The sequence below is a fragment of the Podarcis cretensis genome (genome assembly GCF_951804945.1).
Source record: "Podarcis cretensis genome assembly, chromosome: 9".
In the NCBI taxonomy this organism is placed as follows: Eukaryota; Metazoa; Chordata; class Lepidosauria; order Squamata; family Lacertidae; genus Podarcis; species Podarcis cretensis.
Window position 1 is genome coordinate 68,342,043 of NC_137178.1, and position 21,722 is coordinate 68,363,764.

Consider the following 21,722-nt stretch of genomic DNA (forward strand, 5'->3'; position numbering starts at 1 on the left):
CCTATTTTGCCTTTTGGAGAGACTTTGGGGTTGCCAGGCTAAGGAGCTTAAAAAAACCCAACGACCTAAGTTATGCATCCTGGCAGGGAGGAAAGGACAGTGGTATAGCCCTCATCGAGGCTGGAGTCACAGGGAGGCAAGCTGTGCCCAGGCTGGGCCTTCAGTACTCGGGTGACAGCGGTGCCTCCTTCTCATGGCTGGCCAGAGGACATCTGTGTGTGCCCCAACCCTGGGCCAGCTGAGAGGGAGGTAAATAGCTCCCATATTTAATAATTGGTGGAAGGAGGGAATGAAATTATTATTATTATTATTATTATTATTATTATTATTCATTATTTATACCCCGCCCATCTGGCTGGGTTTCCCCAGCCACCCTGGGCAGCTTCCAACCAAATATTAAAATACAGTAATACATCAAACATTAAAAGCTTCCCTAAACAGGGCTGCTTTCAGATGTCTTCTAAAAGTTTGGTAGTTGTTGTTCTCTTTGACATCTGGTGGGAGGGCGTTCCACAGGGCGGGTGCCACTTCCGAAAAGGCCCTCTGCCTGGTTTCCTGTAACTTGGCTTCTCGCAGTGAGGGAACCGCCAGAAGGCCCTCAGCGCTGGACCTCAGTGTCCGGGCTGAACGATGTGGGTGGAGACGCTCCTTCAGATATACTGGGCCGAGACCTTTTAGGGCTTTAAAGGTCAGCACCAACACTTTGAATTGTGCTGGGAAACGTACTGGGAGCCAATGTAGGTCTTTCAAGACCAGTGTTATGTGGTCTTGGCAGCCACTCCCAGGCACCAGTCTAGCTGCTGCATTCTGGATTAGTTGTAGTTTCTGGGTCACCTTCAAAGGAATGGAAGGGATGTGACTACAATCATACCTCAGGTTACAGACACTTCAGATTGTGCATTTTTGGGTTGTGCACCACGCCGAAGCCAGAAGTACCGGAACAGGTTACTTCCGGGTTTCGGTGCTCGAGCATGCACAGAAGCGCTAAATCATGACCCGCGCAGGCGCAGCGCTGCAGGTTGCGAATGCTGCGGGTTGTGAACGTGCCTCCTGCACGGATCACGTTCGCAACCCGAGCATCCACTGTACAGGCACAAACCCTTTCTCATTCTAAGTGCATCCCACCTTTGGTGTGGTTAGGAAAAAGCACAATCGCCCTCCTAAAAACAGCAACCAGTGGTGTGGATAATCCTATTCACTCCCAAAACATTACAATGGCCCCCTAGACTCCTTTTAGCACAGTCCTAGGCTAAAGGGGGCCATGCATGTTGCTTTCCCCCCTCCATGTTTAGTAAGAATTCAGGTATGAGATCAATGGAGGATCCAGTTGCAACTTTGGTAGGGCAACTGAAAGGATGTTCTCCAGGGAGTAAGAAGAGAATTGACTGGTAATTTATGGCTAGGGTGACTTTTGAGAAACAAGAACTGTGCCTGGAATGCAAGTTTGGCTAACATCTGGGAAAGCTCAATTATGCTAAACATTTCCAGTTATATAAGACTGAGTCAAAACTCACTGAGGGGAAGGAGAATTAGAAGCAAAATGGAAACCTTCCAGAGCTTCTTAAGTTTATGGCAGCGAAGTGTAGGAAATGAGTTTAATATGTTCAAATTTAACGCTACTTTTAAATTTCTTAAGGTGAATAAGATGGGATCCAAGAAGCTACTTTGTGTTGCTTACATCCTCCACAAATGTTCAGGGCACCATTTATAGGTTTTGTCCTCAAAACAACCCAGATTTGGATGATAGATAGCAAATAGCCCAAGGTCACCCTCTGTGCTTCATGGTTTAGTAAAGCCTGAACCCAGATCTCCTTTCAGTACTGTACTATTTTCCTCCTGCTTCACTTCCAGTCAGGGCATATCCCATAACATTCTACTGAAATTCCATAATTTTTCAATACCACAAATATTCTAATTTATTTTGGTCCTGCTTTTGTTGTGCTGGGCATCAATAATGTGGTAGCTTTGGGAAGCATTTCGCGATGAACTAAAGCAGAATTAATCCACCACTCGTCCACCATTGCTGTCTCAAGAATTTACTTGTTGATCTGATAAAGTTAATACTGCAGGTACAAACAGTATTGAAAGTGGGGTTGTGTGTGACAAACCTGAAAAACATCAAGAAATAAGGCATTCAGGGGAAATGAACTGAAAAGCATTTTGGTACACAGAAGAATCCGAAACATAACATTTTAGGGAAAGTATAGTTGTTGTGTTGGTCGCGGAGTGTTTATTTTCTTTGATCTGTGATGTTAACCTCTGGAGTGCTTTGAGGCCTGGCACAGGCTGAGAGAAAGGATATTTTTGAAAGCAATTGGCTTCCCGTGTGGAACGCTGCGCTTGGCTTCGACTCTTTACGCCATAGTGAAGCACAGTACGCTATGGTAACTAATTAGCATAGAAATCCAAATATTGTGACCATTCCTTAGGGCAAAACTACATGTCAACAGAAAACCATAGATTTCCTGGAGCTAAGTTATCCTCATAAGTCGAATGCTGTGGTGGGAATGCTTGTAGGGAAAATCACTAGGTAGGAACATGCAGGCCAATTCTGAGTCAGGCTCCCTTTGGCTATGCACACGCTAGCAGCTTAAAATGGAGCAAAGTTGTTGTCGTCGTGACCCCCCCTGCATTTCAAGTCATATTGTTGCATTGCTGTGCACACCAGGGAGAGGCTGAGGATGGCTTCACCCGATGTGCGTTACATGCTCAGTAAGAAATATTCACTGTTAAACATAAAACAGAATGCGCTTCCATGTAAAATGAGGAGCAAGGTGGCTGAACGAGGGTGTGCCAATGATGATGTTAGTGTTACAGACCCTCCAAGTGTCCCTATTTACCAGGAACAGTCCTGGATTTACAGAAGCCATCCCAGTTTCTGATTTGATCCTGGAATGCCCCACTTTTCCTTAGGCTGTCCCTATTTTCATCAGAGAAATGTTGGACGGAATGGAGTTATGTGACCCCTGAGCCAAGGAGATGAGTATATAGTTTTTAAAGGCAAAGGTAAAGGGACCCCTGACCATTAGGTCCAGTAGTGGCCGACTCTGGGGTTGCGATGCTCATCTCGCTTTATTGGCCGAGGGAGCTGGCGTACAGCTTCCAGGTCATGTGGCCAGCATGACTAAGCCACTTCTGGCGAACCAGAGCAGCGCATGGAAATGCCGTTTACCTTCCCGCAGGAGCGGTACCTATTTATCTACTTGCACTTTGTCGTGCTTTCGAACAGCTAGGTTGGCAGGAGCAGGGACTGAACAACAGGAGCTCACCCTGTCTTGGGGATTCGAACCGCGACCTTCTGATCAGCAAGCCCTAGGCTCTGTGGTTTAACCCACAGCACCACCCGCGTCCCCTATCTTTTAGAAGACATCTAAAGGCGCCCCCTAGCTTTCAGAAGATATCTAAAGGCAGCCCTGTATAAGGAAGTTGTTTAATGTTTAATGTTTTATTATGTTTTTAAATATGTTGGAAGCTACCCAGAATGGCTGGGGCAACCCCATCAGATGGGCAGGCTATTATTATTACTATTATTGAATAGGACGTCCCTGTTTTCTTTCATAGAATTCTACTCAGTATTGATCCAGAGTAGATTCCCAAGTATAGTTAGCAAAGTAAAAACTTAAACACGTTGCAGGATTCCCAAAAAACAGACCAGTGGCAATTGCATTTCATCCAGCACAGCTTTATTGCTACTGAAGGCAAATGAGCATCATGGTCACAAATCCAATACATTCAGGAATGGCACTGTCCATAAGAAAACCAGTTGCAGCAGACTTAACTTAAACTTACAATAACTTACAATAAGTCTAAACCTTAACACTCAGCATATTATGTACAGCATGGCCTTGACAGAAAGAGATAAGAGAGTCAGTTTAAGTCAGCTGTACTCTGCTTCTCTAAAGGTATAACCCAAACATCATGAACCTTCTGCTTGTTTCTTTCACACAGAGAAGCTTCCTGAACCCTCTTGAATTAATTAGAATAGGAAAGATCACATCGGATCAATACTTTCTGTAATAAGAAATGCAACTGGCATTTTCATCAGAGAAATGCTGGAGGGTATGGTTTGGTTTTTAAAGTACTTTGCGGGTTTTGTTTCGCTTTGTTTACAACCAAGTCATATGCAAGTGATTTCGTATGCCCATACCTGCACCCAAACTCTCACTGTCGTCAATACATGAGTTGTCATTTGCATATGCACAATGGCTGTCTGGAATGTGCACACCTCAGCTGGAATACAAACTGAACTTAGCTCAAATCGGATGGAAGCCAGTTTTAGGGGAAATACATTGAACGGCACCATTTCTCAAGAAAGTACAGGCTAGATAGGGATTGTGGACTGTGCCTATATGACTTCAGACGCCAGCAGTGGCAGTGCACTGGAGCCAGAATAAATTGATAATGTGCACACAGCCTTGGCGTTCGCACAAGGTAATTAGGAGGATCCATGATGTTAGATTTCTGAAATTTTAGGCATCTTTTGCTAGACTGGAGACTTCAGTTACAAATATATTTTTAATGCCTTCGAAGTGTTTTTTTTTTAAAAAAAAGCTTGTGGGCTTTGTGGAATTAGAGTACCTTAATAATAATGAGATGAAAGGATCTGTGAATTTGCACCCCTGAGCTGAATAATCAATTTTTATCTAGCAGAGAATTCTCTGCAGAGAATTCTGTAGAGAACATCAGGCAGCAGAATGAAAGTTTTTAAAGCAATTTTCAAAAAAATATATTTGTTTATTTGAGCTGTGGATGTTCTCCAGGTAATTAGTTACACATGTTTTGGTTGTGCCCCAGGGTTAGTAAGTTCTTGGATGAGGTAATAAATAGATGGTGTGGCTTTGGAAACTGACAACCGCAATACCCCAAACATCCAGTAAGTAAGAACATTTGAATCTTTAAGAACTTTGAAATCCAAAGAAACCACAGAGGGGAAAAGGAAAATCCAGCCATCGCATTACATAGCTGTTCTGTGAAGGAGAAAAATACTATAAAAAATGGAAATCAGAACCAAACATGCTTTCACCATCCTGAAGAGCGGAAAACAAGGAGGAGACTGTTTGCCAGGGGCAATTTACCCCAGCATTTCTGTATAAAACATTGTGTGCAGCGATGACAGTTTGGTTCCTGGCTGGATTTTTGAGGGGTAGGGACTCAAAGGGTTCTTCAAGACTTGGCTAAGCTAGGCTGCCTAGGTCTCTCCTGACGCATCTTTCCCAGGACAAATACCTTGGGGTGATCCAAGTCAGGGAGCTTCCCAATGGCAGCGAATCCATGATCATTAGAAAAGTACCCAGTTTCTACTCGCTGCCCGGGAGATGAGCATAGCTGTCAAGTTACAGATTTGAAAATAAGGGACCAGCAGCCTCGAAAACAAGGGATCAGCAGGCAAAATAAGGGATTTTGCTTAACTTATACATAAATCCGGTACTGATGGAGCCATGCTGCTTTTGCTGTGGCAGTGTTTTGCAGGGGGTTGGACTAGATGATCCTAAGGGTCTACAACTCCCACCAAAGAAGAGTGGCAGACAAAACCGATGAACGACACTGAGATGGCAAAGCTTACAGGCAGAATTAGAAACCAGGAAGAGGACCTCTTTAATAAAGAATGGGGGAAGTTTATAATTTATTTGAAAAGCTATTATAAAGAGTTACATACATTGGTAGGATTAACAGAAAACTTGTAGTAAAAATTTGAACTATGGATGGACAAATGATTTATAAAAATAGAGTTATGAAAGCGATGCAGAGGGGGAAATCACTACATTAAGATGCTGCACTGGTTGGAGGGTATGCTAAGCAGCACGTCGGCCCTTCCCCGCCTGAGAGAGAGGGAGGGTGGAAGAGAGACTCTCACCCATGCGCCTGTGAGCCCGGCATGAGGCGGTTGCGGTGCTGCCACAGCCACTGAAGCACTGCCCTTCTGCGTCCCCCCATCCCCTCCTCTTCCTCCTCCCTCAGGCCTGCCTCCGGCTTCCCCTGGCAGCGCGGTGGAAGTCTCGCAAGAGAGGGGGTGCCTGCCCACCCGCCGCCACCCTCACGACGCGCCCCTGAGGGGGAAAAGGGAGAGACGGAGATGCGGCAGCTCATGTGTGCGCAGAGGACCTCTCGCGGCAGAGGACCCTGAGCCGCTGCATCCCTCCCGAGCCGGGTGAGCATGAAACCCGGGAAATTTAAGGGACATCATCAATAAGGGACAGCAGCGGGACATGGCGCTGGGATAAGGGACTGTCCCGCCAAATAAGGGATGCTTGACAGCTATGGAGATGAGCTATACACTTGGTCCCACTCTGCACCTCCGCATGAATTCTTAGCCATGGCATTGAGCAGAGGGCAAAGATTGGCTCCTAATTCTTTCTCCCGCTTTGAGCCGGGCTGTGAGCGTCAGTTTGCATTTCTTAGTACAGAAAGTATTGATCTGATGTGTAGAGATCTTTCCTATTCTAATTAATTCAAAAGGGTTCAGGAAGCTTCTCTGTGTGAAAGAAACAAGCAGAAGGTTCATGATGTTTGGGTTATTCCTTCAGAGAAGCTGAGGGCAGCTGGCTCAAACTGACTCTGTTATCTCTTTCTGTCAAGGTCATGCTGACTATAATAAGAGGCCAGAAGGAACCTGGGTTTCACTTTTCTCTTTCTATCTCTTTTCCTTCTGGTGTGGTGTTCTGTACAAAGTATGCTTAGTGTTAAAGTTTAGAATTATAAGTTATTGTAAGTTTAAGTTAAGTGTGCTGCAACTGGTTTTCTTATGGACAGCGCTAATCCTGAATGTATTGGATTTTTGGCCATGATGCTCATTTGCCTTCAGTAGCAGTAAAGCTCTCCTGGATGAAATATTAATGGCCTCTGGTCTTATTTTTTGGGAATCCTGCAACGTGTCTACGTTTTTACTCTGCTAACTATACATTGGAATATGCTCTGGATCAATATTGAGTAGAATTCCATGACAGTGAGTTCACAGCATACTAAGCGAGGGCTGGGGGAAACTAATTTGCTTCTCAGAATCTCCTCCACTGAACACTCAACCTTAAAGACATCCCCATTTCACTGGGTGTAAAGCAAATTATTGTTTTAACGGGGATGGGGTTTTCAGCTTGGGTGGGTGCTGTTTTATTTGGAGGGTGGGGCTGTTTTAAATTGTTAAATGTTACAGGTTAATTTTTGTACTTGTGTGCTGGAGTATTGCTTAGGGGCTTTTGTTGTGGTTCAAGGACCCGACCCCCGCAATGTGGAATGAATACACAAGGACACGTGATATAAGGTTAATGGGCAAGAAAAGGCCACAACTTTATTGATTACAGCAGTGATAAGGTATTGGCTTAGGCATTGGATGTCTAAAACAAGGGGGTTTATTCACCAGTAGGTGGAGCCTGTTGATGCTCATCCAACTATAAGCTCTCCCCTGATGTCACCGAGGGTCGTGCCATGGCCTCCCGCCACGCAGGAATCGGACAGAGTACACGACCGCCAGATTCCTTTAACGGAATACCCAAAAATTGAAGGCATAGGCGATGGCCACACCTAGCTCTTCGACACACCACAACACATTATTCCAATGCCTAACCTACCCACCAATACCACGAAAGTTGTGACGATTGCTACAAGGTAGGCGAAAAAAACAAAAAGCCTAATGCCAAATGGAAAAATTCCTACCAGGCCCCCTGGACAACCAGGGCGACCAACCTAAGGTCCATAGCAAGGCCAAGGAACTAAGACCCTGAGCTTGAAGGGAGTGGAGGGTGGGTGACTCGCGACGAAACGATGGAGAGGAGAATGAGGCCGAGGAGGGGCTGGCGCCGCAGCACATAGGCTGCTGAACACGCCCCCTCGGAGGCACCTGGTTGGGTGCCTGTCGATGGGCGTGGGCGTGGGCGCCAGCCAGGTGAGTGGGGGAGGCAGGGGGCTACTGCCCCCTGCTAGGGCCGGAGCTCGGGCTCCCGCCCACAACCACTCCCCTCTCTTCCAGGGAGGAGAGTCTTTACGCATGCATTGTAGATTAGCATGTATACATTAGTATGATTGTTTTGATTGTTTTGATTATTTTTCTTAACTTGTGTAGAAGACTTGCAATGTATCAGCATGCAGTTAGGGTTTGTTATCCTACATAACTTTGACTAGCATGGATCTTTTGAAGTAAAATAACAGAACATAATTCTCAGGGGAAGAAACAAGACCTTTTAACTGCTATGATCACACCCATTTTATCGTGTCCTAACAGATCTTGCACAGAAAAGCGCCAAAAAATTAGTCACATTTAATAAACAAAGTGCAAAGATGGAAGGGTGTGTGTGTGAAATATCATTCTTTTCCCCTGGCTATATGCATTTTCTTGCATAACTTGTACTGTACTGCTAAATGCATAAATATTTGGGGGGGAGGGGATTACCTCACACTAGATGTCAAAGCAGCATTTCCCCAGCGAAATTTCCCATAACTCGCTGCTGTTCCTTCCCTCACTTTTGCTGGAGTAATTTGCAGCTACTTCTATTTCCACATGGGGCGCGGGTGGCGCTGTGGGCTAAACCACACAGCCTAGGACTTGCCGATCAGAAGGCCGGTGGTTCGAATCCCTGTGACGGGGTGAGCTCCCGTTGCTTGGTCCCTGCTCCTGCCAACCTAGCAGTTCGAAAGCACGTCAAAATGCAAGTAGATAAATAGGTACCGCTCCAGTGGGAAGGTAAACGGCGTTTCCGTGCGCTGCTCTGGTTCACCAGAAGCAGCTTAGTCATGCTGGCCACATGACCCAGAAGCTGTAGACCAGCTCCCTCGGCCAGTAAAGTGAGATGAGCGCCGCAACCCTAGAGTCCCTTTACCTTTTACTATTTCCACATATGTGATGTGCTCCAATGTCTCTGCTAACCAAAGCCACTGATTCCCAGCATTCTAGGACACTTATTTGGTTATTCAGTTTCATACAATTTATATACTGCTTGGTTGCAAAATAAAAAAACCCATCAAGGCGTGAAGCAGAGTTATGACAGGACAGCCATCCTTCTTGTCCCCGTGCTTTCATTGCACTTCTCCAACTTTCCCTCCACTCAGGAATAACGACAGAGAGAAAAACTATGTCCCTTAAGTTTACTTTTCCAGAGACCGGGCAACCAATGTTGGTGACCTTGGGCCAGACATGGCGCCAGAAGCTGAATGGAGACTGTCAAGAGGAGAGACTATAATCTTATACCCCTACCCCATTACATTGCATAATATCCACTTCAAAGCCTACTGGTGCCCAGTGTTTCCTCTGTGAGTTGGCCAGGAATTTCATAGAGTTATATGGAAGAAGGGATAGAAGTTCAGTAAGGTGCCAAAATCCCAAGGGGGCAGAAAGACCACTTATGTATGTGACCACAGATGTTATTAGCCCAGAGATGGAAAGAAGATAAAGTCCCTACCAGAGAAGAATGGCAGATCAAGTTGATGGATTATGCCAAAATGGCTCAAATGACTGGAAGAATCAGAAATCAGGAAGACCAAAATTTTAATAAGGAATGAGGAACATTTATAACCTATCTTAAAAACCACTGCATTTTTTAAAAAATAATATTTATTAGCAGTTTAAAGATTACAAAAGAAAAGAAAAAGAATTAAACAAGACAATACAATACAATACAAGAAATACAGAATACAGAAAAAATAAAAACAGTCAAAAATAAATCCCTCTTTCTATGTCTTACAATTCATTTACTTGTTTCCATGACTTCCTCACACCTCCCTTTTTTGTTTTCCTGTTCGAATAGTTAATTCAGCAAATCCTTTCCCCCTTTGTTTTATCTTAGCTCTTTATCTTAACATATTATAACATTATATTTTCATCTATTATCAATCCATTTTTACATATTCCTTTTTAACCTTATTACTAAAACAGCTTCGTTTCATTCCGATATCATATTAACATTCATTAATTTTACAATCTTTCTGTAAATAGTCTTTAAATTTCTTCCAATCTTCTTCCACCAACTCTTCTCCCTGGTCTCGGATTCTGCCAGTCATTTCCGCCAGTTCCATATAGTCCATTACTTTCATCTGCCATTCTTCCAGGGTGGGTAGATCTTGTGTCTTCCAATACTTTGCAATTAGTATTCTTGCTGCTGTTGTGGCGTTTATGAAGAAAGTTCTATCCTTCTTTAACACCAATTGGCCGACCATGCCCAGGAGAAAGGCCTCTGGTTTCTTCAGAAAGGTATATTTAAGTACCTTTTTCATTTCATTATATATCATCTCCCAGAAAGCCTTAATCCTTGGGCACTTAAAAACCATTGTAAACAGTTAAAATCGTTAGTAGGATTGGGATATCCCTTGTAGTGAATTCTGGACCCAAGGGAGATGTAAAAGATGTGGATGATCATACAAGATGCAGGAGAAAAGGACTAACCATAGGACCCACAAAGGGGGGGGAGGGAAGTCCTAGAGATTCTTTGGAATCTTGTTTCTATGTTGAATGATAATAATAATAATAATAATAATAATAATAATAATATTTATATCCCGCGCTCCCCAGCTGAAGCCGGGCTCAGAGCTGCTAACAACAGTAAAATGATACAACATTCTAAAATCATTTCATTATAAAATCAGTTCAAATCAGATTAGTGGCAACCATTGGGCTAGAGTTCTGTGAAGATTGCCAAAGGAGGGAGTCAGGCTATGCCCTGGCCAAAGGCCTGGTGGAACAGCTCTGTCTTGCAGGCCCTGCGGAAAGATATCAAGGCCCGCAGGGCCCTAGTCTCTTGTGACAGAGCGTTCCACCACATTGGAGCCACAGCTGAAAAAGCTCTGGCTCTGGTTGAGGCCAGCCTAACCTCTCTGTGGCCCAGGACCTCCAAGATGCTTTTGTTTGAAGACCGTAAGGTCCTCCGTGGGACATACCAGGAGAGGCGGTCCCATACGTACGAGGGTCCTAGGCCGTATAGGGCTTTAAAGGATAAAACCAGCACCTTAAACCTGATCCTGTACTCCAATGGGAGCCACTGCAGCTGGTATAGCACTGGGTGAATGTGATCCCGCAGCGAGGACCCCGGAAGGAGTCTCGCCGCGGCATTCTGCACCTGTTAAGTTGTGGGTGAACATAGCAGACGATACAGCGATTTCTCCAAAGCAGCTCTTTATTTGTAAGCTGGAACAGAACTGAACAGCAAACAGCTCAGCTGGCCTGCTTTTATAAGCAGCCGGCTGTCAACATTGTAGCAACAACAACCCAGGGTTTCCCGCCTAAAATAACTGACGTGGACCTGAGTGAAAACTATATACACAATACTCCTGGTGGCCAGGGTGAGAACTTCAATACATAACACCCCTCCCCACCGAGATAAGGCATTAGTTACAATCGTAATGGTTTCCTTATATACAGCACTACACGTAATGGTTCAATTAGGCACAAAGCATATCTGTTACATTTCACATACTTCCATTAGACCAACAGTGTTACATGTCCAACAACATAGTCCTTTAAATACGGTCTACTGGCCTTGTGGATTTCCTGGGCGGAGAGTTCAGCAGCTTCCGAGGCCACAGCCTCCTCCATGGCTTTCTGCAGCGTGAGGTCTGGCTTTGTGAGGAGATGCCGTTGCAGACGGATGTCCCGGACCCCGCAGACGATTTGATCCATCAGGGCATCATCTAAGTCTTGGGACTCGCAGTGCATTGCAGCCTGTTGGAGGGCGGTGGTGTAGTTGATTGATTCCCCCTCTGCCTGCTTCCGGTGGTAGAACGCATGGCGGGCAGCAATCTTGGACGGCTTTGGCGCGTAGTCGTTGCGGAGCTTCTCTTGAATCATGTCCCAAGGTGCTGCCTGGACTGCTAGAGGCGCAACCAATGCTTGGGCCGTCGCGAACACTTCGGGGCCACAAAGGCTGAGGAGAGGCCCCGCTTCTGCTCTACAGACCCTCTTGTCAGCTCATTTGCTTGGAGGTAGCAGTCAAACCGAGCAAGGTAGGAGTCCCATGATTCAGAGGCTGGGGCAAACGGCAGTAGAGGCACGAGTGAAGCCATGGTTCCGATGCCGACGTGGAGGCGATGGATGGAACACCGTGCTCTAGCCAGAACGGTCAGCTCTGAATTGGTTCTGCTCCGTGATTCAGCTCATCTCAGAGGGTGGCCACGTCTGGCTGTGCTCTGATGTCCATCGATCCCACCTTCGTCGCCAGTGTTGAGTTGTGGGTGAACATAGCAGACGACACAGCGATTTCTCCAAAGCAGCTCTTTATTTGTAAGCTGGAACAGAACTGAACAGCAAACAGCTCAGCCTGCCTGCTTTTATAGGCAGCCGGCTGTCAACATTGTAGCAACAACAACCCAGGGTTTCCTGCCTAAAATAACTGATGTGGACCTGAGTGAAAACTACATACACAATACTCCTGGTGGCCAGGGTGAGAACTTCAATACATAACAGCACCCACTGGAGTTTCTGGGTCAGTCTCAAGGGCAGCCCCACGTAGAGCGAGTTACAATCCAGTCTGGAGGTGACTGTTGCATGGATCACAGTGGCTAGGTCAGGGCGAGAGAGGTAAGGAGCCAACTGCTTAGCTTGGTGGAGATGAAAAAATGCCGCCTTTGTTATAGCTGAAATCTGCGCCTCCATGGAAAGAGAGGTGTCAAATATTACACCCAAACTCTTAACGGACGGTGCTGGCATTAATTACGCCCCCGCAAGAGATGGGAGTTGTCCCCCCAATCCCATATTGTCCCAACCCAGCCAAAGGACCTCTGTCTTCGAAGGATTTAACTTCAACCGGCTCCCATCTAACCATCCAGCCACAGCTTCCAAACATCTGATCAGTGTGTCTGGGGCCGAGTCAGTATGTTCATTATGTGACTATAAGGTTTTAATCTGAAAAACCAAATAAATAAACATTGGGGGGGGGGTTAGAAGTTCAATGAAGAAGGTAACTCCAACAATGGAGAACAGGTGGGTTCACTTAACAGGGAGAAGCAGCAGCAGCACTTCAGAGACCTAACTACAACTGGAACAAGATCACCACTAAACACATCTGGACCAATGTCGTACCCCATAAATTGCTGCTATTTGAGGATTGAACTGCATTGTGTTGTGTTGAGAAGCAGATAATTAGGTGTCGCAAAAGCCTCCTTTGTGGTTGAGGTCCGTCAGGATCTGGCCTTCCCAAGGCAGGTGAATATAACCCAGACAGAGAAGCAGGGAATTGGGTCTTTCAAGATCCATACCTAGATAGTCTCCAGTTGTCTGGCTGCCTAGCAAAATAAACTTTCCCTCCCTGGGTGGGTCTTGAACAGGATGACTTTGTGAGCTTTCTCCAGGCATCCTGCCCACTGAGTTACGCAGGGTGCAGTGCTGTATTGGCTCTCTTGCTCTCCTGTACTGGGATTTGAACTCCTGGATGTAGGGATGCCTTGGCACTGTCAGCAGTGGGGTCACTACTATTTTCCTTGTCACGTCCTTTTATCTTTCTAGTTTCCTTTTATAAATGTTTCTATGCAAAGCCAGATCTTTGGTTTAATGTCACCCTAGAACATGGGTTGTGAACACGGGACGTGGGTGGCGCTGTGGGTTAAACCACAGAGCCTAGGACTTGCCGATCAAAAGGTCGCGGTTCGAATCCCCGTGACGGGGTGAGCTCCTGTTGCTCGGTCCCAGCTCCTGCCAACCTAGAAGTTTGAAAGCATGTCTAAAGTGCAAGTAGATAAATAGGTACCGCTCCGGCGGGAAGGTAAACGGTGTTTCCGTGCGCCACTCTGGTTCGTCAGAAGCGGCTTAGTCATGCTGGCCACATGACCCGGAAGCTGTATGCCGGCTCCCTCGGCCAGTAAAGCGAGATGAGCGCCGCAACCCCAGAGTCAGCCACGACTGGACCTAATGGTCAGGGGTCCCTATACCTTTACCTTAGAACATGGGTAGGCAAACTAAGGCCCGAGGGCCGGATCCAGCCCAATCGCCTTCTAAATCATAAGTAGAACATGTCCTTTTATTTAAAATGCATCTCTGGGTTATTTATGGGGCATAGGAATTCGTTCATTCCCCCCCCCAAAAAAAAAATAGTCTGGCCCCCCACAATGTCTGAGGGACAGTGGACTGGCCCCCTGCTGAAAAAGTTTGCTGACCCCTGCCCTAGAACATTAAATTTTTTCTTTCTTTTTTCCGGTTTAAAAATAATTGTTGGGACCACACTGATTCTCAGGCAAAGCAATAACATTGGGGTGCAGCGGGACAACTTATTTTCAGGTGGACATAACTGGGTGTGGCCTAGTAGAGTTGTACCTCGGTTGTTGAATGCAGTCCGTTCCAGAAGACCTTTCGACTTCCAAAACGTTCAAAAACCAAGCCACAAAGGGCGATCTGCAAATTCAATGGAGAAAATGGAGGGAGGGGGACTCAGCGAAAGCCGTTCAACTTCCCAGGCATGTTCGAAAACGGAAGCATTTACTTCAGGGTTTTTGGTTTTCAAAAACCAAAACTTGCGGCTTGCGAGATGTTCAACAACCGAGGTACCACTGCAATCCCAATTACACACACCTGATGCTATATAGAAACATGTTTAGGGGATTGTGGCATGAAAATCTTTAAAGACTGAGAGTGTTACGATGACAAACCACAGTTGTCTTCTTTTGTTGACTGGCATTAGCAGTGATTCTAACTAATATGCAATCACTCAACGAATGGTGAAAAACCTTTGTTGAAATAAATGCAGCCAAATATTTCATCACAATGCACTTGCAAGCCACAGTTATGCAAGCATAGGCCACATGTGATATATTTTACAGAGCGTTACAGTGGAAGAATTCCTTGTTATGAATGTCAGTCAGTTGATTTTATTTTTTATTTTTGAAAAGGATTCCCGGCAGTTCGTTCTGGCTTCAGACTTACTCTGTTTCAAAAATAAAATGTTTCCCAACCGATTCTATTGCTCAGGACCACAATACCTCAAAGATTGCCTCTCTCCATATGAATCTACCCAGACCCTGAGTTCATCAACTGAGGCCCTTATTTGTTTGCCTAAATGTAAACGGAAAAACTACCCTGGTAATTGCCCAACTGTGGCTCGTTCCATGACAAACCTTTGCAGTTTTATCCAAAGGGAACATAGCAGTGTCATGTTAGCCATGTCATTCTCGTGTGAATACTGAAGAAGACATTTGACCCAGGTGCTCTGCAATGTCATCTCCTCGTTGCTTGGCAGATCTTGCTTCCAGTAACATCGCCTATTCTGCCATTCAGCATGCTAAGGTCTCTGGAAACGGACTTTTCTAACTGCCTTATTCGGTAGTTCTTCTAGTTCATTTCTTCTAGGCTTTCATGTCAACATTTGAAGTTAAGTGCTGGCATCATAGGGTTGTCAAGTCTGAGTTTTCAGGTTCTCCCAGTCCTCTAGGATATAGGTAAAGGTAAAGGACCCCTGGACGGTTAAGTCCAGTCAAAGGCGACTATGGGGTTGCGGCGCTCATCTCACTTTCAGGCCAAGGGAGCCACTGTTTGTCCACAGACACCTTTCTGGGTCATATGGCAGGCATGACTAAACTGCTTCTGGCACAATGGGACACTGGGATGGAAACCAGAGTGCACGGAAACGCCGTTTACCTTCCCGCCGCAGTGGTACCTATTTATCTACTTGCACTGGCGTGCTTTCGAACTGCAAGGTTGGGAGACGCTGGGACAGAGCAACAGAAGCTCACTCTGACACGGGGATTCGAACCACCAACCTTCTGATTGGCAAGCCCAAGAGGCTCAGTGGTTTAGACCACAGCGCCACAGGATAGACAAGATAAACAAGGATATACAAGACCTACCGGTACTTTGCCTCTCTCACGTCTTTCTGCATTTGAGAGCTGCTCCAGTGAATGCATGCAAAAGAGGCTGCAAAGGAATTGCTTAGCCCTTCCACTTCCTCAGTCTTCATCCTGTATCATATACAAAGTGGCAAAGGGGGTTTTGTGTGTCTGTGTTAAAAAGAAGACACCCAGGTTCAGGACTGTGTCTGCTTTTTAATGCTGACTCCTCTTAACAAATTTTCTCACTCTCACACACCAGACTAGCCCAACCCACAGACTTATCTTCCCTCTCTCGTCTAACTCCAGACTGTCTTCTCAACCACTCTAACTCTAACTCTTCTTAACAAATTCTCCCTGTGCTTAAACCTTATACACAGTTAACTCTGCCCCTTGGGTTCCCATTGGTTAGTCATTTTACAATTAGTTAACCCTTTCCCTATGAATCCAGTATGATGTCACACACATAGGAGGGCAAACGCCACAGAGAGAGATACATGATTTTTTATTAAATTTTCTGTTTTACAATTTAAAATACTCATTTTACATCCTTATCTGAAGAAGTGTGCATGCAGACAAAAGCTCATATCAATAACAAACTTAGTTGGTCTCTAAGGTGCTACTGGAAGGAATTTTTTTATTTTACATCCTTAAGATATCAATGACTTCCCTTCTCTTTCCATGGTTCATTTTACATATGATAAATCCCTGCATATGTTACAAAAACTATAGCATTCAGTATTCCATTATTACATCCATCAAAACTTGTTTACACTGGTGAATTTATCTTAATGCTGGCAGCATTTTCAGCTGTACACAGATATTTCCCATATATTCAATAAACGTTTTCCAATCTTCTCTAAACGTACGTTCTTCTTGTTCTCTTATTCTATATGTTAAGCCGGCAAGTTGTGCATATTCTAAGTTGCCGTTCTTCTTTGGTTGGGACCTCGCTTGTTTTCCATTTTACCCTTTTACAAGTCCACCACATATGAAAAAACGTTCCCTCCACCTCTTTGCATCTCCAGTACTTATCCGATTATGTCTTATACATCTTTCAATTTTTGCATTTTGAATACTGGCAGAAGAAATAAACAGTCTGGCTTGGGAGGCTATGGGGGAAATAATGCTAGTGCCAAGAGATTTCTGGCTATCAAAAGCAACTTCTGGGATGCTGGGAAACTTGAGCTGATGCAGCCTGAGACCTGGTACTGATGGCATGAGTACTTGTTTTCCATTTGTTCAAATTGTGTATTTGCAAATGAGCTGCTTATCTGAAAAAGAACCACACATCTCCAGTGCTCTCTCCTAGCAAGGAGGCTAGCTCTGCAATTTCCCACCTTTGGGGGCAGATAGATGTGAAAAACGCTAATATTATTATTACCTTTATTACTATTTATTAAATTTGCATACTGCACAGCATAAAAATACAAGATAAAAACACAAAATACATAATAAAAACAAGAAAAAACAAAACAATAATGTCCCCTTCCACAAACACATTTAAAAGGATATAGGATGCTAATAAACTTTGATTCTCTTAATTTGAATTCCCTTTTAAAGAAAACAACATGTCTGATGCACTAAATGCGGGCATAATATGTCAGACACATGACTCACGTAAAAGCTGAGAGGGAATTCCAAGAAAAATGACTGTGAAATTGAATGACATCCAGAATGCTGCAGCTTGTTTACGCTTGCAAGAAAACAGAAGTGAGGGAATAAAATCACACTGCTGGCCACAAGAGTCCATTGACTAGTTTTATTTGTCCAAGACACTTGGTGAAGACTTTTGCCTTGAAAATCAAGATATAACTCCTTGAATAAGTAATTTTAAAAATGCAGAGAGAGATGCAGAAGCCAAGAGTGCATTTGAATATTTATTGTCTGCATGAGCCTTTGCACTGGCTCTTAAACAGGTGTCTGCACCTAAGAAGGAGAACATAGCATTGCTTTGCCACATTTACTAGGCTTGGAAATATGAGAGAGTTATGCTGAGCTACCTCTCCCCTCGCATTGCCCACCGAGGGGAGCTGATGTGACCCTTCTCAGCACCCCTCAGTGAGGGAAGCCACCTTTGCCTTCACTGCACTTTATATGTGAAGATGCTTAATTTACTTTTGGTTGCTATTCTGTTAATGTTGTTAATATCGTTTGTTGATTATATATTCTGTAAAGGTAAAGGGACCCCTGGCCATTAGGTCCAGTCGTGGCTGACTCTGGGGTTGCGGCGCTCATCTCGCTTTACTGGCCGAGGGAGCCGGCGTACAGCTTCCGGGTCATGTGGCCAGCATGTCTAAGCCGCTTCTGGCGAACCAAAGCGGTGCACGGAAACGCCGTTTACCTTCCCGCTGGAGCGGTACCTATTTATCTACTTGCACTTTAGACGTGCTTTCAAACTTCTAGGTTGGCAGGAGCTGGGACCGAGCAACAGGAGCTCACCCCATCACGGGGATTCGAACCGCGACCTTCTGATCGGCAAGTCCTAGGCTCTGTGGTTTATTCTGTATTGATTTGTTAATCATGTAATATGACTTTTGCATCAGTTGTGATGTTTGGCTTATTTTTTAGTTGTTGCTCTGTTAACACTGTTTTACAGATTGCAATTGTTTTGCTGAGTGAAAAATGAGATCCCAGAATTTCCTATGTGAGTGGTGAAATAGGGGGCGGGGGGGGGGGCAATTTACTGATTTTTCTGAGGTGGGGGAAGATGGTAATTCTCCTGACATTTGGATGGAGACAAATGAAATAATCAGAAAATTAGCTGGAACACTCCCTAGGAGCATGGGATTTATGAAGGCCAAATAACCAAGGAGCATCTTTAAAAACTGCCCAAGGGGTGGAGGGAAGAACAAGGCTTCAGAATGTCTCCCCTCTTCCCCTCTTACCTTATCTTCTGTGGCAGCAGGGGAGGCAGAAGACCACTATCTGGGCTTTCAACTGAGCCAAAGCTAGTTGTCCGAAGAAGACAGATGTTTCTGACGTCAACTGATCCAAAAAAAAAAGATAGTAGTCTGAAGGAGACAAATGTCTGCAGTGTCAACTGATCTGAAGGGAGACAGCTGAAGGAGCTTTTAACTGATCTCAGGATCCTTTCAAACAACTCACCTGGTTTCCTGGGAAACAAAACATTCTGCAGCCCATTGTGAAGTCAGCTCTTGGCCAAGGCCTCACCCAATGGACTGTGGGCTCTCTCTCCATCTCATGCCCATGTCAACACTTGGTATCTTCATCCAGCTTCCAACCCTGCCTGCCCCCTTTATTTACCCCTCACTAGGAGGGCCAGGGCATCTGGATCTGGGCTTCCCTTATAGTTTCCCAACCCCTGCCTCACATCCCTATGGGAATAGAAGGAAATAAGGTGGAGCGTGACTGTGAAAACTCACCTGCCTGCCCAGGGTGTTGGGTGTTTCTCATTTAGTCATTGTGTATTATCAGTTCCAGTGGTTTGAAAGTTCTTGGCTTTTCATTTTAGTGTGTGGGCTACACCTTCTCTCTGCCTGGCTACTCGCTACCTCTAGGCAGCTTTCAAAAAACACATTTGTACTCTCAGGGAGTTTTAAAAGGTAAACGGACCCCTGACCATTAGGTCCAGTCATGACCAACTCTGGGGTTGCGGCGCTCGTCTTGCTTTATTGGCCGAGAGAGCTGGCGTACAGCTTCCAGGTCATGTGGCCAGCATGACTAAGCCGCTTCTGGCAAACCAGAGCAGCACACGGAAACGCCGTTTACCTTCCCACTGGAGCGGTACCTATTTATCTACTTGCACTTTGACGTGCTTTCGAACTGGTAGGTTGGCAGGAGCTGGGACCGAGCAGCAGGAGCTCACCCCATCGCGGGGATTTGAACTGCGGACCTTCTGATCGGCAAGTCCTAGGCTCTGTGGTTTAACCCAAAGCGCCACCCGCATCCCTCAGGGAGTTTACTTGGTGCTTTATTTTCACTTGAAAACCCCACCTTTCCTCCAAGGAACTCAAGGTGGTATACATGGTGTTCTTTCCCTGTCCATATTATCCTCACAATAACCCTCAGAGGTAAGCTAGGCTGCCTCCAATACTACTAGTAGTATGAGGCTATTAAAAACACAATAAAACATCAAACATTAAAAACTTCCCTAAACTATACAAAAGGAAGAAAATCAGAAACAGAAGTTACCTCACACCCAGATAAACTACAACACAAACTTATGATGCTGAATGCCCCTTGAAAAGGAAATATTGCCCCTTGTTTAACAAACGTTAAACTGAAACGTTTAAAAAAATGAATCTGGAAAAAAGTGACCTAAAACAAACAAACAAACAAACAAACAAAAAACAGATACAAGCATAAAAGGAACTTAAGAGTCTCAATCTCTCTAGCACAGTGGTGTCCAAACTTTTTTCAAAGAGGGCCATATTTGATGAAGTGAAGCGCTGCGAGAACCAACCAAGGGGCCAACCAAAGTTGTTAACCTTTTACTTAGGATTGAAGTTGTTGAGCTTTTTTATGATTCTACCTTATCTTCTGTGGCAGCAGGGGAGGCAGAAGACCATTCTCTGGGCTTTCAACTGAGCCAAAGATAGTTGTCTGAAGGAGACAAATGTCTGCAGTGTCAACCAATCTGAAGGGAGACAGCTGAAGGAGCTTTTAACTGATCACAGGATCCTTTCAAACAACTCACCTGGTTTCCTGGGAAACAAAACATTCTGCAGCCCATTGTGAAGTCAGATATTGGCCAAGGCCTCACCCAATGGACTGTGGGCTGTCTCTCTCCATCTCAGGCCCATGTCAACACTTGGTATCTTCATCCAGCTTCCAAACCTGCCCGCTCCTTGATTTACCCCTCACTAGGAGGTCCAGAGCAGCTGCATCTGGGCTTCCCTTATAGTTTCCCATCCCCTGCCTCGCATCCCTATGGGAATTGAAGGAAATAAGATGGACCGTGACTGTGAAGACTGACATGAAAACTCACCTGCCTGCCCAGGGTGTTGGGTGGCCGGCTGTTCTTCATTTAGTCATTGTGTATTATCAGTTCCAGTGGTTTGAAACTTCTTGCTTTTTCATTTTAGTGTGTGGGCTACACCTTCTCTCTCCGCCTGGCTACTCACCACCTCTAGGCAGCTTTCAAAAAACACATTTGTACTCTTAGGGGTTTTTACTTGGTGCATTATTTTCACTGGAAAAAGTGACGTGAAAAAAAAAATTGGATAAAAGCATAAAGGGAATTTAAGATTCTCAATCTCTCTAGCACAGTGATGTGCAAACTTTTTTCAAAGAGGGCAAGATTGGATGAAGTAGCAGTAGCAGCCCAATCAGGCTCCAGGAAGGAAGTAGAATCAGCCAATCAGATGAGACCCATTGTGTAAATAACATATATAAAGCCTGAGGTTCAGGGGGAACATCATCCACTGTTTACGAGCTGCAATAAAGAGCATGAAATCACTACGCGATTCCAAGTATATTTCAACTGCCCTCCTGTTTTCGGGAGGGTTCAGGAGGAGGGGGAAGCCCCCCACCATTCTTCCTCAGTCCAGTCCCTGACAGTAGGCCAGCACACACATAGGGCTGCTTTGCATGCAGCTGGTGGGTTGTGTGTGTGTTATCTGTCGCAGAGGCATACAAACCCACTCCATCAATGCATGAGGGATGTGCACATAAATTCTCCCATTGCATTCAAAGTAAGGGGGAATGTAGCTGAAAAGTAAACGCTTTGTTGTTGTTGTTTAGTTTTTTAGTCGTGTCCGACTCTTTGTGACCCCATGGACCAGAGCACGCCAGGCACTCCTGTCTTCCACTGCCTCCTGCAGTTTGGTCAAACTCATGCTGGTAGCTTTGAGAACACTGTCCAACCATCCCATCCTCTGTCGTTCCCTTCTCCTTGTGCCCTCAATCTTTCCCAACATCAGGGTCTATTCCAGGGAGTCTTCTCTTCTCATGAGGTGGCCAAAGTATTGGAGCCTCAGCTTCAGGATCTGTCCTTCCAGTGAGCATTCAGGGCTGATTTCCTTCAGAATGGA

The 21,722-nt window shown here is 45.2% G+C and overlaps 1 protein-coding gene across 2 annotated transcripts in view; it reads right to left on the reverse strand.

The window, feature by feature from the left end:
- The window catches only part of RBPJ (recombination signal binding protein for immunoglobulin kappa J region), an 88,941-nt gene extending 68,431 nt beyond the window's left edge, over nt 1-20,510 (reverse strand). The window contains exons 1-2 of one of the 2 annotated variants that reach the window (XM_079989785.1): nt 20,222-20,333; nt 18,615-18,842 (exon numbers count right to left, since the gene is read on the reverse strand). The gene's annotated coding sequence lies outside the window, so the exon portion shown is untranslated. Of the gene's footprint in view, nt 1-18,614; nt 18,843-20,221 lie in introns of both variants that reach the window. The other variant, XM_079989783.1, reaches the window with a different exon arrangement.
- Nucleotides 20,511-21,722: the final 1,212 nt, after the last annotated feature.